General features: G+C 35.5%; 1 protein-coding gene and 1 pseudogene across 1 annotated transcript in view; both read left to right on the top strand.

The window, feature by feature from the left end:
* Lcorl (ligand dependent nuclear receptor corepressor like) overlaps positions 1-13,040 on the top strand; it is a 134,377-nt gene that overhangs the window by 84,212 nt on the left and 37,125 nt on the right.
* On the top strand, positions 321-9,874 carry LOC103163245 (annotated as a pseudogene).

Below are 13,040 nucleotides of genomic sequence, written 5' to 3'. Positions count from 1 at the left end.
TGTTCTTATCTATGGTATTTGCAATAATGTGACTCAATGCTTTGAATGTCTGGTGTAGCACTACAGGCCTGTCCGGTAAAGTAGAAGTCTGAGCAGAGCAAAAAAGAAAAGGAAATAAAGGGGAAAAGACTGAGAAGGTTAAAAAAAAAAAAAAAAAAAAAAAAAAAAAGCCAATCAGGCCTCAGCCTTATATAGAGCTACAGTTAACTGAGGAAAGCTGGGAGTGGGAGAGGTGGTCTTCCCCAGGGAAGAGCCCAAATTGTCAGTCCCCAAAACATACATACAAGTAACATTATATGGACCCAACAGGTAATATTTGTGTGTGTGTGTGTGTGTGTGTGTGTGTGTGTGTGTGTGTGTGTGTGTGTACAAATACTGTATATGTATATGCATGCAATAACAATTAATGAAAAAAGAGGCCATGAATTTAAAGGAGATGGGAATATGGCAGTGTTTGAACAGAGGAAAATGAAGGGAGAACTATAATTACAATCTCAAAAATAAAAAGAACAACAAAATATCCATTTTTGAGCTGATAAGTTGTTAGTAGAGATGGTCCAGTGGTTACAAGCACCTACTGTTCTTACAGGGGATAGGAACTATGTTCTTAGCACTCATGCCCAACAGTTCATAACCAACCCCATGGAACTACAGCTCCAGCAGACAGCTGCACTCTTCTGACCTCCATGGGCACCCAAACTCATGTGCACATACCCCCAAATAGATGCAACATACAGAAAACTAAAAAGAAAATATATAAAAATATGTTGATATGTCCAGGTGGTAGTAGGGCATACCTTTAATCCCAGCACTCAAGAGGCAGAGGCAGGTGGATCTCTTTGATTCCAGCCTGGTCTACAAAGCTACACAGAGAAACCCTGTCTTGAAAAACAAAGTTGATACAAAAGCCATTTCCTATTCATCATTCCCCTTCTTTGTTATCATACATTGAGAAGTCTTAAACTTTTTGCTGTATTTAATGTAAAGTATAATTAATTTGGTTTTAAATGAAAGCTCATGGTTTCACGTTCAGTTTTCTTGCTACGAAGTTTATGGATGTTAGAAGATGCTGTGGAAATGGTTTGTCTTCTTTGGGCTTCTTAGCATAGTTATAAATCTTAGGATCTTCTTGACTCTGATTTTTCTTTCTGTTTTTCTTTTTTACATTTTATATTCTTGATGGAACTTGTGTTTTAATTAACCTACAGTATTCATTATTAGTTTGCATACATTTGAATTGGTATTAGTAGTTATTCATCATCAAACTTTATAGTAAAACCTATGTTATAGTTCTCTTTTTTTAATAGAAATATTTTATCAAGGCATAAAACACAAAACTTTTGTTGCCTTTACAAATAATACTTGTATATTTCTAATACAGAATTTTAAATCTTAATTTCTTCTTTTTATCCTAACTATGAGACTTTAACTTCATGGTAAAGAAATTAGCCAAAAACTCAAATACCTCATGTGCCCTAAATTGCTGAGTGAAAGAGAGGACTGTCTTGGCAAATCAGCTGCTTTCCCTTTCCCTGGTAATTTTTTCATACATTATGATAACTTGGTTGTTTTTCTTACAGTAGAACTTATCCAACCAGCCACTTAATCAGTCTTTTATTTCAACTAGTTTTAAAAGATTAGTTTTGAGTATGATAAGTCAGTTTCTTTTTTTCTTTTGTTTTCTGTATTTCATTCATGCACATATGTTTTGATCATACTCATTCCCCTTCTTTTCACCTTTTTTTCCTTTCCTGTTTCCCCTCCCCACTTTTCCCTTACAATTTAATGTTCTTTTTTTTTTCCTTAACCATCTGATTCTACTTAATGCTGTCTATATGCTCATAGGTATAACATATGGTCATCTAGTAAGAGAACGGAGGCCCTCTCTGGGGCCACCCCCCCCCAAAAAAAACAAACATACAACAAAACAACCTTTCCTCTCCCAGAAGCCATCAGTTGTCAATAACTTCTCAGCTAGGGGTGAGCATTTGTGAGCCCACCCCCCCACCCTCAACCCCCCCATCATGCTGGGATTTTGGCTGCCTTGATCTTGTGAAGGCCTTGAACAAGTAGTTACAATCACTGTGGGTTGATATTTACAGCACTCCTGTCATATCTAGAATATAGTGTTTTGCTACAAATGTCTTCTACTTTTGGCTCTTAAATTCTTTTCTGATTGGGCTCCCTGGGACTTCAAACATGTTCCATGTGAGGTAACTTTTTCTCTGGTCTTGAAAACCTCCCTCATGGCCAAGGTAAAGCTGAAAGTGCAGCTGGAGAATGTGGATCTAGTGGAAATAGAAAAGAGAATTATACAATTCTGCAAATACTTCACATAGAAACCCAGTAAATGGTCTGTGGCCATCAATAGACTGTTGTTCATGGGTCATTTGGATCCTTGAAAGAGTAATACGGGTCTTTTATATGGAATAAAAGATTCTCATAAAGCTGGAATATTAAGGGGTCCAACCCCCCCCCAAAAAAAAAACCCAAAAAACTAGTCTATCAAATCATAGAGGATACAAGGATGAAGGACTATGGAACAGAGATGTTCCATACAAAAGTAACTCACCATTAACAGAAATCAACAAAATTCTCAATAATTTGGAAAGTAAAAAGCTTATCACAGCTGTAAAATCTGTAGCAAACTCCAAAAGGAAGGTTTCATGCTCTATAACCGGCAGCCAGACCTGTATGTGGGAGGTGGAGCTTGGTACAAGGATCAGAATTTTGAATCTGAATTTGTTGAAGTGTTAAACTAATGATGTTTCAAATCACTACAAACCAAGGTAGAAACAAATGAAAAAGTAAGCAGACTGATACAGAGACAGTCCATTTGCTATATCTTACGAAGTGTGGAAGTACATCTGTGAACTGGGCATCAGTAAAGTTTTCCATGGAGAACATTGAAACCATTTTAAACACAGTTATGATAGGAAAGTGGAGATGACTCTCATCGCTGTGAAGGAATGCACTTTTGGCAGCACAGGTGGACACATGAAACTGTACAGAATAGTCAATCCAATCATCCCACCCTGTAGACTTGGTCTGGCCAACCTATGGACTCTGCCTAGTTTTTTATGACAGCCATGAAAGTGGTGAGCCTTCACTATCTAATTGTATTTACATGACAAAGTGGCTTGAATTTTAATAGAGAAGTCAGAATTTTACTGACATTTAGGAAGTGGAGTTATTAGGAGATCGAATCATGATGGAACATCAAATTTCTTTGAAAATATACTTTACAGTGATGGGTGCTGACTCACTGCTATGAAAACATATATTTGTGATGACAGAACACAAAGCAAATTAAGTTTAATTGGGAGAAATCTATTCTTCAGTAAGTAGAATACCTTGAAGCTCTGGAAGACACATTTTCTGATAGATCAAGTAAATAGAACCCAGTGAACCTCTATTGACCAAGAACTATGTTGACAGCTAGAGTGTGAATATGTTCAGCCTGTATTCCCACACTAGCCTCCCTCCTACATACTACTATCTAGGAAATGCTTTCAGATCACTGGCATTCCATCTTCAAGGGGGTGATCTTGCTGGTCTTCATTGTTAAAGCTGTGGGTTTCACTGTGTGGCTTAATTGTATTATTTGCCAAAATTTCTTCCCAGATTCTTATTCCATACCTACAATGTGACCCTCCCTACTACCAGCACCAAATTCAAATGCTGCAATCTAATCCCTATGTGGAATGTCATAACTAGGACCTTTGGAAGTTGGCAAATAGTGAGTTCGGAGTCCTATTGAGTAGAATTTGGGACTGTATAGAAGAGACCTAAAGTGTTTTGTTGCCCCTATGTCATTTGAGAACACAGAGAAAAGAGTAAGGAAGCAGGCCCTCATCAGACAGTAATCTACAAGCAACCCAAGCCTCCCAACTTCTAGAATTATGATAAATTATTTTCTTGATAAAACTCACTCTTCAGTGTTCAGTTAAAGCAGATAGAAGGACTAGACAGTATCTATTAACTAAAATAAAAAGTAAAACTAGTTGGGTATGGGGGTGTGATCCTTTAATCTCTGAACTCAGGAGGCAAAGGTGCACAGATCTCAGTGAGTTGGAGACCAGCCTGGTCTACATAGGGAGTACCAGGACAGCTAGGACAGCCTGTTTAAAAATAAATCATTGTCCTTCATTCACTGTCTGAGGGGCAGGAACTGGGCCTCTTTTACCCTGTTTTATATTGGTCTCCTTTTTTCTTATTCTTTTCTGAAAATCATGGTGTGATGTGTCTAAGCAGAAAGCCATCACTTTGTGGTTTGTCAGTCCCAGTTGTCAGGCTTTTGAAAGCACTAAGTTAATTGGCATGCTGCTGTACAGAAGATAGCCACATGCCTTTTAAGGATCTCAGCAGTTGCATTTTTACTTTTTGTTTTTGTTTGTTTTTTTGAGACAGGGTTTTTCTCTGTGTAGCTTAACTGTCATGAAACTTGCTCTGTAGACCATGCTGTCTTTAAACTCAGAGAGCCTCTGCCTCTCTGCCTCTGCCACTGCCACGCTGGTATTAAAGGCCTGGCCTCCTCCACTGTGCCCAACTTACTTTTCGTCTTAAAATTTTTCTTTATGTCAGCCAAAATCATGGGCCAACTGAAAGGGTTTACAGTGCACTCCTCTTTGGAGCTGAGCTCTATCACCATTTGCCAGTGCTGTAAGTGAACAGCATCCAAAGAGTTACCTGAAGATTAAGGAACCAATAAAATCAAACCCACTAGGTAGATTTTAATCAGATTAATTCTGTGTCCAGCTCTATAAAATTAAAACTTAATGGCACCAGTTCTTTTTAAGTGTTAGAGTCTATGTAAGATACAGAAGGTTCTAGGATCCTCATTCTGCAAGTTTTTCTTCATGTCTAATAAGGGCTGGCATGATAAGCCTTCCTGGATCTGCCTGGTCTATCAAATAACCATTAGTCTTATATTACTTAATTTGTAGGAGAGTTGAACCAAATGGTTTTCTAAGTATGCGCTATATTATGTCTTCTTGGATTTTTGGGTGTTTTTTTTTTTTTTTTTGAAAAAGTCTCACTGTAGCCCAGACTTCACTTTATGATCCTGTTTTATCTTCCCAAGTTCTGGGATTATAGGCCTTAAACTGCCTTGCTTGGTTTTGTACTAACTTGATAATTAGATACTGATCTTTTAAATTTTCAGTTGATGGCTAGAATTGTCCCTTGCCTCACCAAAATTGATACTTATTTTTTTCCTCATATTTTTTCTTCTGAGTATTAACTGAGAAGGATAGATAAATTTAAAAATAATAACAACTGTTCTGCATAGTAAAATGAATTCTACAGAGATAAGTTGTGATCAAAAGAAATTTTGGACCTCTGAAATCCTGACTCCACAAAATCAAGTAGGAGACAGTCCTGATTCTTCATTCTTTCCCTCTTAGTAACTGGTGTTTTGCTCCTGAGACCACATTTTATTGAGGTCTTTCTTTAAAAGTGATCCATACAAAATCTGGCATCATGACTCCTGAATTGGTATGTGGATTCTCACATGAAACTTCCAATCTCTGTCTGGCAATAAATACATTTTCTGTAAGGGTTTTGATATAAGCAGTTGAATTCTGTGATGGGGCACAATGATAGAAAACTCCTTACATGATGAGGCTCCTGGCTCAGCCATCAGCCCTATAGTTATAGTCCTACAATGAGAAAAGTCTTTTCAAATTCAGTGTATGGCAGACGAGGGACAACTACACAATATGTGCCCTATAGCAGTGTGGTGCAGTAAGACAGGATCTTTCTCTTCCTCCCCCCACATAATATCTGGCCAAATAGCATTTTTTAAATCATGATTGAAGTAGCCTATATCTGTGTTTAGTAGAGTAACCTCAAGCCAGTTTACTGGTCAGCACTTGAGACAGCAATGATTAAAGAACTGAGTTTAGTTACCTGTGGATACACTCATAATAGGCAGCACAACTTATCAATTAGAGAATTCTGTCATATACTCTCCCCCGGGGATTATTGAACCTCACCCTGAAATGTATTACTTAGCAATTAAAATAAGAGTTTAAAAATTCATTTTGATTTTAGAGAAAAATTAATTTTAAAACATTAATAGATATATCTAATGTAAACAGTCTGTTTAGCAGTGATTGGACCAAACCTAAAAATCCAAGCTTGAGTCTACTTGAATTATTTGAGATCAGTAATTATGTACTCTGTTTTTGTTTTTAAATTCTTACAAAATGATTATATAAATAACATTAGTTCATAATTTTTCTGCCACAGGATAAAAAATGACTATTTCTCATATTATTCATTCCCACATGAACAATTACAGTAGACCTATATGATTGTCTTCCTATCTTCCAAAGATACCTGCCATTATAAGTTGATAGTCCTTTCTGACTTAAATTACATTTAGAAACCCCCAAATCATTTCAGGCTAAAACAACAGTTTTGCATCCTGTCTAGGGATTAAACTGTGGAAAATCTTAATTCTGCATCTATCCCAGGTTCTCCATCACCAAGTATAAGTGCACTAGAAATCCTTGGTCTCACAATAATCACAAGACACTGGAAAGTACATTGTAAACATGGATAAAATGTCATAATGAAACCATTTCATAATCTAATATGTGCTAATATAAAAAGTGATCTTTCTGTCCCCTGAGCTATAGGAGTGGGGTATATAGATGTCCTGTTTAGAGCTGAACACTCAAGTCTCCTATTCTCTGCAGATTGACCGAAGTCTACTACGTCAGCTCTTACCCTTTACCAGAGAAGCCTCTTACAGTCGTTATACAGAGACCCACAGTTTTCAGTTTCTTAATGTCACATAATGAATCTGTCAATGCAGTTTTCATAGTAGTAGTATTTTGTTACAAATGCTATAATATGAAATTTTCACATCTCATTTAGCAATATGATACAGCTGCAATTCCATTTTAAAGGATTATCTAAATTAAGTTTTGGAGTCTTCAGAGACTGTTTATTTTTTAGTTTTCTCTTATTTAGTTATTTATGCAAGGAACTGAAAATTCTTGTAATTTGGTCAATTCTGACCTTTTTAAATGTGACCAGCCAGTTTTGAAAATTATATCTCACCATTTTAAATTTTCTTGTAAATGAAAAGTACAGATCAAATATTTAGTTCTGTTTGGTATAGTTTAATATTTTCTACTGACTAGTTGTATATTTTAACCACAATCCATTCACACTCTTTTGTAGTTTGATGACTTCTCAGCCCCTAAACTTTGAAACAAGTAAGTTATCCAAACTTACTAAAGATCCATCACACATACTTTCTATAACAATTTTGTACATGTCTTCAGGGATTATAGAAGATAATTACTGAAGCACAGAACTCCTTGGACAATTCTTCTATATAGAAAATCAAGGCCTCCTAGAAAAGTACTTGTTTTCATGGCTTCAGAGGGGAAAACACAAGATAAACTAGCTTTTGGAGCATGTTTTTGTGCCTAGAAATTAAGGAAGTACTCAGCAAAAGAATTTAAATAAAAAGGACTATTTATGACAGAGTTGAAACAATTTAATTAAAACAAAAACCAATGAACTTTATCGTCTGACCAATTTAATTAAATGATACATGGTTTTTTTACTTGATAGCATGCAGGTAAACAAACAGATGAGGAAACGGGAATAGCTTTTTTTCATAGAAAAACCGCAATTTTAAAAATGCATAGAAAATGAAAGAAATAAAAATGCTTACAATGATATGGTGATAGTTATTATACTCCATAAATAATAGAGCCAGTGAGAAAGGTATGAGCTTTGCATTGAAATGCTTGGCTATAATCTTCCTTCGATCAGAACCCCCAAATGGATAAACTTCATTAAGTATTTTTCTTTGATAATTCCCTGTTATTCCCTTCACTGTTCAATAACCCTTTGTGAGGACTATTCTGTCATTTTCTATGAACTCTAGTTTTTAAAATTTCTTACTTTTGAAATTACAATTACATCATTTTCCTTCTTCACTTTCCTTCCTCCAACGCCTACCCTCCCACTCTCTCAAATGCATGGCTTCTTTTTCTTTTATTACTAATGTGTATGTCCTTTTTCTGCCCTCTTCTGTTTTTTCCTATTCTCTTTGTGTGTTTTTTTACCTCCCCCATCTCTGCATTCCACACACCCCCACTTTTTTAATTTAAGAAAGGGGTCTTTCATGTTCCACACACTGACTCTGAACTCTTAACCTCCTGCTTTAGCCTCTGAGTAGATAAGACTAAAAGGTACAGATCATGATCATATTAGAGCCTTGATATTTGATTTTTTTTAGTAACTGTATTCATAAAAACAAAAAACAAGCTTTAATTAAGATTTAGCTCTGTGTCTTTGCAGCTTCTCTTTAAAAGTACTTGTCAGTAATAATTTGTTTGCATTTATCAGGAGTCTTGTACCATTCAGAATTGAAGATAAGTTCAGAAAGCAATGTTTGGAACAGTGTTATTGGCAGATACTCAGTAAACAAGAGCAAGGATAGAAACTGTTTTCAGTTGTGTATTAGGCCTCACTCACTGTATCCTTTCTGCTGCTGTAGCTTTTGAACATTGGATATGGGGTTTGTTTGCTTGCTTTTTTTGTTTGTTTCTTGTGACCAATGTGTTTAATATCTATAGTAGTCATTAAACTTGTTTGGAATAGACTTTTTTAAACCCCTGTTGATTCTCATTCACTCTGTTTTTTTTTTACTTGGTTTTATGTTTTCCCCGACAAGTAGCCTAGCTTAAGTTATTGGGCCATATTTGAGTTGCCTGCTATCATTGGTGGTGTGTACATGTTTATAAATACTCAACAGAAATCCTTTGTCAAATAATTATGAATGTTCTGTGTTTACTAAATATTGATTATTTTGCTGAAGTATTTTTCTGCCTTGTACTTGAGTTGTTGGGTAGATGAACTTTATAAGATTTAAGACAAAGTAGTTTATGTCTTTCATTAGTAGTGGAGAAATTAGATACTTAGACACACAGAAAGTGAACATGACTAAGGAACAAAAGCAGGAGCTCTGAAAGCTTAGAGAGGGGCTTGGCAAATTATCTTTAAATGTTTTGTATGACAAATTAAACTTTTGACATATTTATAAAATAAAATTATAGTTGTAAAGTGATTATAGGACCTATGAAAAGTATTACTTTATAGGATTAACATAGTCTAGAAAGGGATAGAAATTTGGTTTCAAGATTAAGGCTTCTTCCCAGGGCCATGGTGACAGCCCACCCAAGGGTATCACCACATGCTAGAAATGCATTTGCAATACTTACCAACACTTGGGAGCCTTCCAGTGCTGGGATATGATCTCAGGTCAGGATGATGTTCACATCAGCATACAAGATAGATAGAAACCAACCTAATGCATATCTCTGAATTGTTTGGAGAAAAGATAAAAGTACAGGCATTTTTTACACCTTAAAATTTATTTTATATTGTGGGCAGGGGACATGGCATGTGTATCAAGGTCAGAAGACAACTTAGGAAGCTGGTTCCTTCTACCTTTGGATCCTGGGGATTGAACTCTTGGTGGCAGGTGCTTTTTACCTGCTGAGTCATCTCATTGGGCCTCATGTAATAAAAACTTTAGCCCTGTATGTAAATTATGCAAGTTAAAACATATAACAATTGTGAAATTGAAGTAAAATAGACCATGATTAGTAAATATATTGGTGTATAAGATGTGTTTACTTCATTTAATGTATTTAGTACATACTGTACAATGGTTTTACTTTCTGTTAGTTGTACATGGTCAAACATGATCTGAGAATACTAAGTGGAGAATAGTAGAAATACATGAATCATAAGGTCTTTTTTTGTTGTTTTTTGTTTTTTGTTTGTTTGTTTGTTTGTTTTCAAGACAGGGTTTATCTGTGGCTTTGGAGACTTTCCTGAAACTAGCTCTTGTAGACCAGGTTGGTCTCAAACTCACAGAGATCCACCTGCCTCTGCCTCCTGAGTGCTGGGATTAAAGGCATGCTTCACCACTGGCCAGCATATAAAAATGTGTAGCCCAGGCTGGCCCTCGAACTCATGATCCTCCTGCCTTTGTCTCCTTCAGGAAATCCTACAGGCGTGCGCCACCATGCATAAGTTTTAAATAGCCTTATTGTAGTATGTTACTACAGAACAATATTTGCCATTAAGGGAACCTTGAGTAATAGAAACAAGCCGTAAGTGAGAGTGAGTGTCTCTGAATTGTTCAGGGGATTATAAAAGTGTTTAACATATGCCATTTTATATTCTAATTATTTATATTAATTTGGCTTATTTTTAGTCTAATACTATATCTAATTGATAAGTTTTATTATAGGTATATATACATAAGTAAAAATAGATTATAGGGCTTTTATTGCTTAAGATATCTAAAAAGAATCTTGGAGTAGATCAACTGTAAAGGAAAAATATTCCTTAGATTTCTCCTTTTACTAATTGGCAATCTTCCAAACATTGTATGTACACTCTTTCAGCTAAGAAAAAATAATAGAAGCACTGTTTTAGTTTGACTTTCAAATCAACACAGATAACATTAGAAATATGCACAAAAAGGAAAATGATGAATCAGAGTTACCATGTCCTCTTTTATAATGCCGGTACCCTTTAAACACTTGTTTGAACTCAGGAAATAAATTCAGATAAGTACTCAAATTCATTGTCTTTGAACCAAATAAGTTCAGATTCTGCAATTTTTTTCCATCTCAACCTGCCTTCCAAACCATGTGAACTCCAATAGATTGGAATTTGGAAAAGGATCATGATAACTCCTACTAGGATTTATATTACTGATATCACATTGTCTTATGTTGGAGATAAGTTGGTGTTAGAATATCTGTGTCTGTTTGTGACTTGATTTTTCTGGAGATTTGTTTCCTCTCTGGAGAAATACAATTAGGTTAAATCCTATTTAAGATTCAGTACATCTAGCATTCTAATTGTCCTGTAAGTCAAGCATAGTGATATATGCCTGTAATCTTAACACTTCTAAGATGAAGGCAGAAAGATCAGGATTTTAAGATCAACCTTGGCTGCATTATGTGTTTGAGTCTAATTTGAGCTCCAATAGACCCTATCTCAAAATTATGTATAGATACATGCTCATATCCATACAAGATATGTGTATGTGTGTGTACATATACAGGCATACATAAATATGGATATTTCCCCATCTTTTCTTTCCTTTTTTTTTTTTTTTTTTTTTTGGTTTTTCGAGACAGGGTTTCTCTGTGTAGCTTTGGAGCCTATCTTGGCACTGTCTCTGGAGACCAGGCTCGCCTCGAACTCACAGAGATCGCCTGCCTCTGCCTCCTGAGCGCTGGGATTAAAGGCGTGCACCACCAACTCCCGGCATTCCCCATCTTTTTTATTTTGGATGACTGACATACAATCTTGTAAAGGTGCCTAGTTATTTCACACTATACTCCCTGATGTATGTGTTCATGCGTGTGTGCACACACACTCACATGCTTACACTCACAACTGTTGACTGTGTAATTTTTGGATATATATCCAAAATCGAAATTTCAAAGATCATGAATGATCAGCTATTACTTCTCAGCTATTACTGCCATGTCTTTGTTTTAAAAACATGGAGGTAGGGAGATGGCTTAATCAGTGTACCATGTCTACCATGTAAGCATTAACACCTGAGTTTGGATCCCTAGCATGCATGGAAAAGCTGGGTATGATAGCCATGGAGAAGCTCAGACAGGCAGATCCCTGGTCAGTAAGACTAGTCAAATGGATGAGCTCCAGGTTCAGTAGGAAACTATGTCTTAAAAACTGAAATGGAGAGCGATCACATGACATCAAGTATCAACCTTTGGTTTCCACACAAGTGTATACACAAACACATACATACAATAAACAGGCGCATACACAAAATGAAATTGTTATACTACATATTGCCAAGGTGTATGTGCATGCTTACTCTTACAAATAAAAATTAATGCTTTAGTTTATGAACATATATATGAGTGCCTGTTTTTTAATAACTCACTCATGTATAATGGGGATTCTTTTCCCAAAACTGATCATTTTTACTCTTATTGTATATTAGGCTTCATTTCATCCCATGTTTTTCTTGGTATTCAATTTATGTTCTAAAAGTTTATATGGAATTCTTGAATATTACTTGTGCATGAAAGTAGATACTAACATGAATTCTTTTCTAATGCATCAAAAGTCTATAATGGTTGTCAATGGCAAATTTTTATTTGCTGTCATTATAATTTGTTTACTGAGAATTGAGTTTCTTTCCTAGAAGAATAAGAATTCTTGTTTTGCTCTCTCTAGCTACTACTTTGATTCCTTCCTGTCTTTTCCTAGCCCCACCATAGTGGCCTATATAGTATAATTTACTCCTTTGTCAGGGAGTATAGTGCAAAATAATCAAACATTTATACAAGACAGTTTGTCAGTCATCTGAAATAAAAGCGATGGTGGAATAAGTTATCTGATAAATCATAGATACTTCATTTGTTGTTCATAAAAGTGCACATCAAGTTTATCCAATGGAATGTCTGTGGGTGAGTGACTAGTTGCTGGATGAATTAAGGTGCTCTCACCCTGTTTTTTATTATATATTTTTTAATTTCAAATGTGTATATTATATTTATGTCATTTCCCCCTCTCCCTCCAACCCTTCCTCCTTTAAAGAAACATTATTATGTATCAACCTAAATAGAATAGAAACATTAAAATATTTTCATGCCACGTTTAATGCTTTTCCTTATGGAGAAAACATTTATTGAAAAGCTTGCTTGCTAGTAGCTGGGAAGTGTCACCTGAAACTGCTGTGTTGATGCCACAATGTGAGGTAGAACTTGGCTTGTAAATAGTATCATATACCACCTTCTTGATTTGCCTAGAGTATACAGTTACTGCTACATAGTTTGCTAAATTGGTATTCCTACATTTCCAAGAATAGGTACCTAACTATGAAATAATATAGCTTGCACTTAAATGTAGAGTTATAGCTTCAATCATATTATTTATTAGTTAGTAAAGAAGATTTCAAACTCATGTGTCAAAACAAAATATTATGAGTAGCACTGTGCTTCTTG

Source organism: Cricetulus griseus (assembly GCF_003668045.3).
Source record: "Cricetulus griseus strain 17A/GY chromosome 1 unlocalized genomic scaffold, alternate assembly CriGri-PICRH-1.0 chr1_1, whole genome shotgun sequence".
NCBI classification, from domain to species: Eukaryota; Metazoa; Chordata; class Mammalia; order Rodentia; family Cricetidae; genus Cricetulus; species Cricetulus griseus.
Note: the sequence above shows the minus strand (reverse complement) of the source record. Positions and strands in the feature narration are given on the sequence as shown.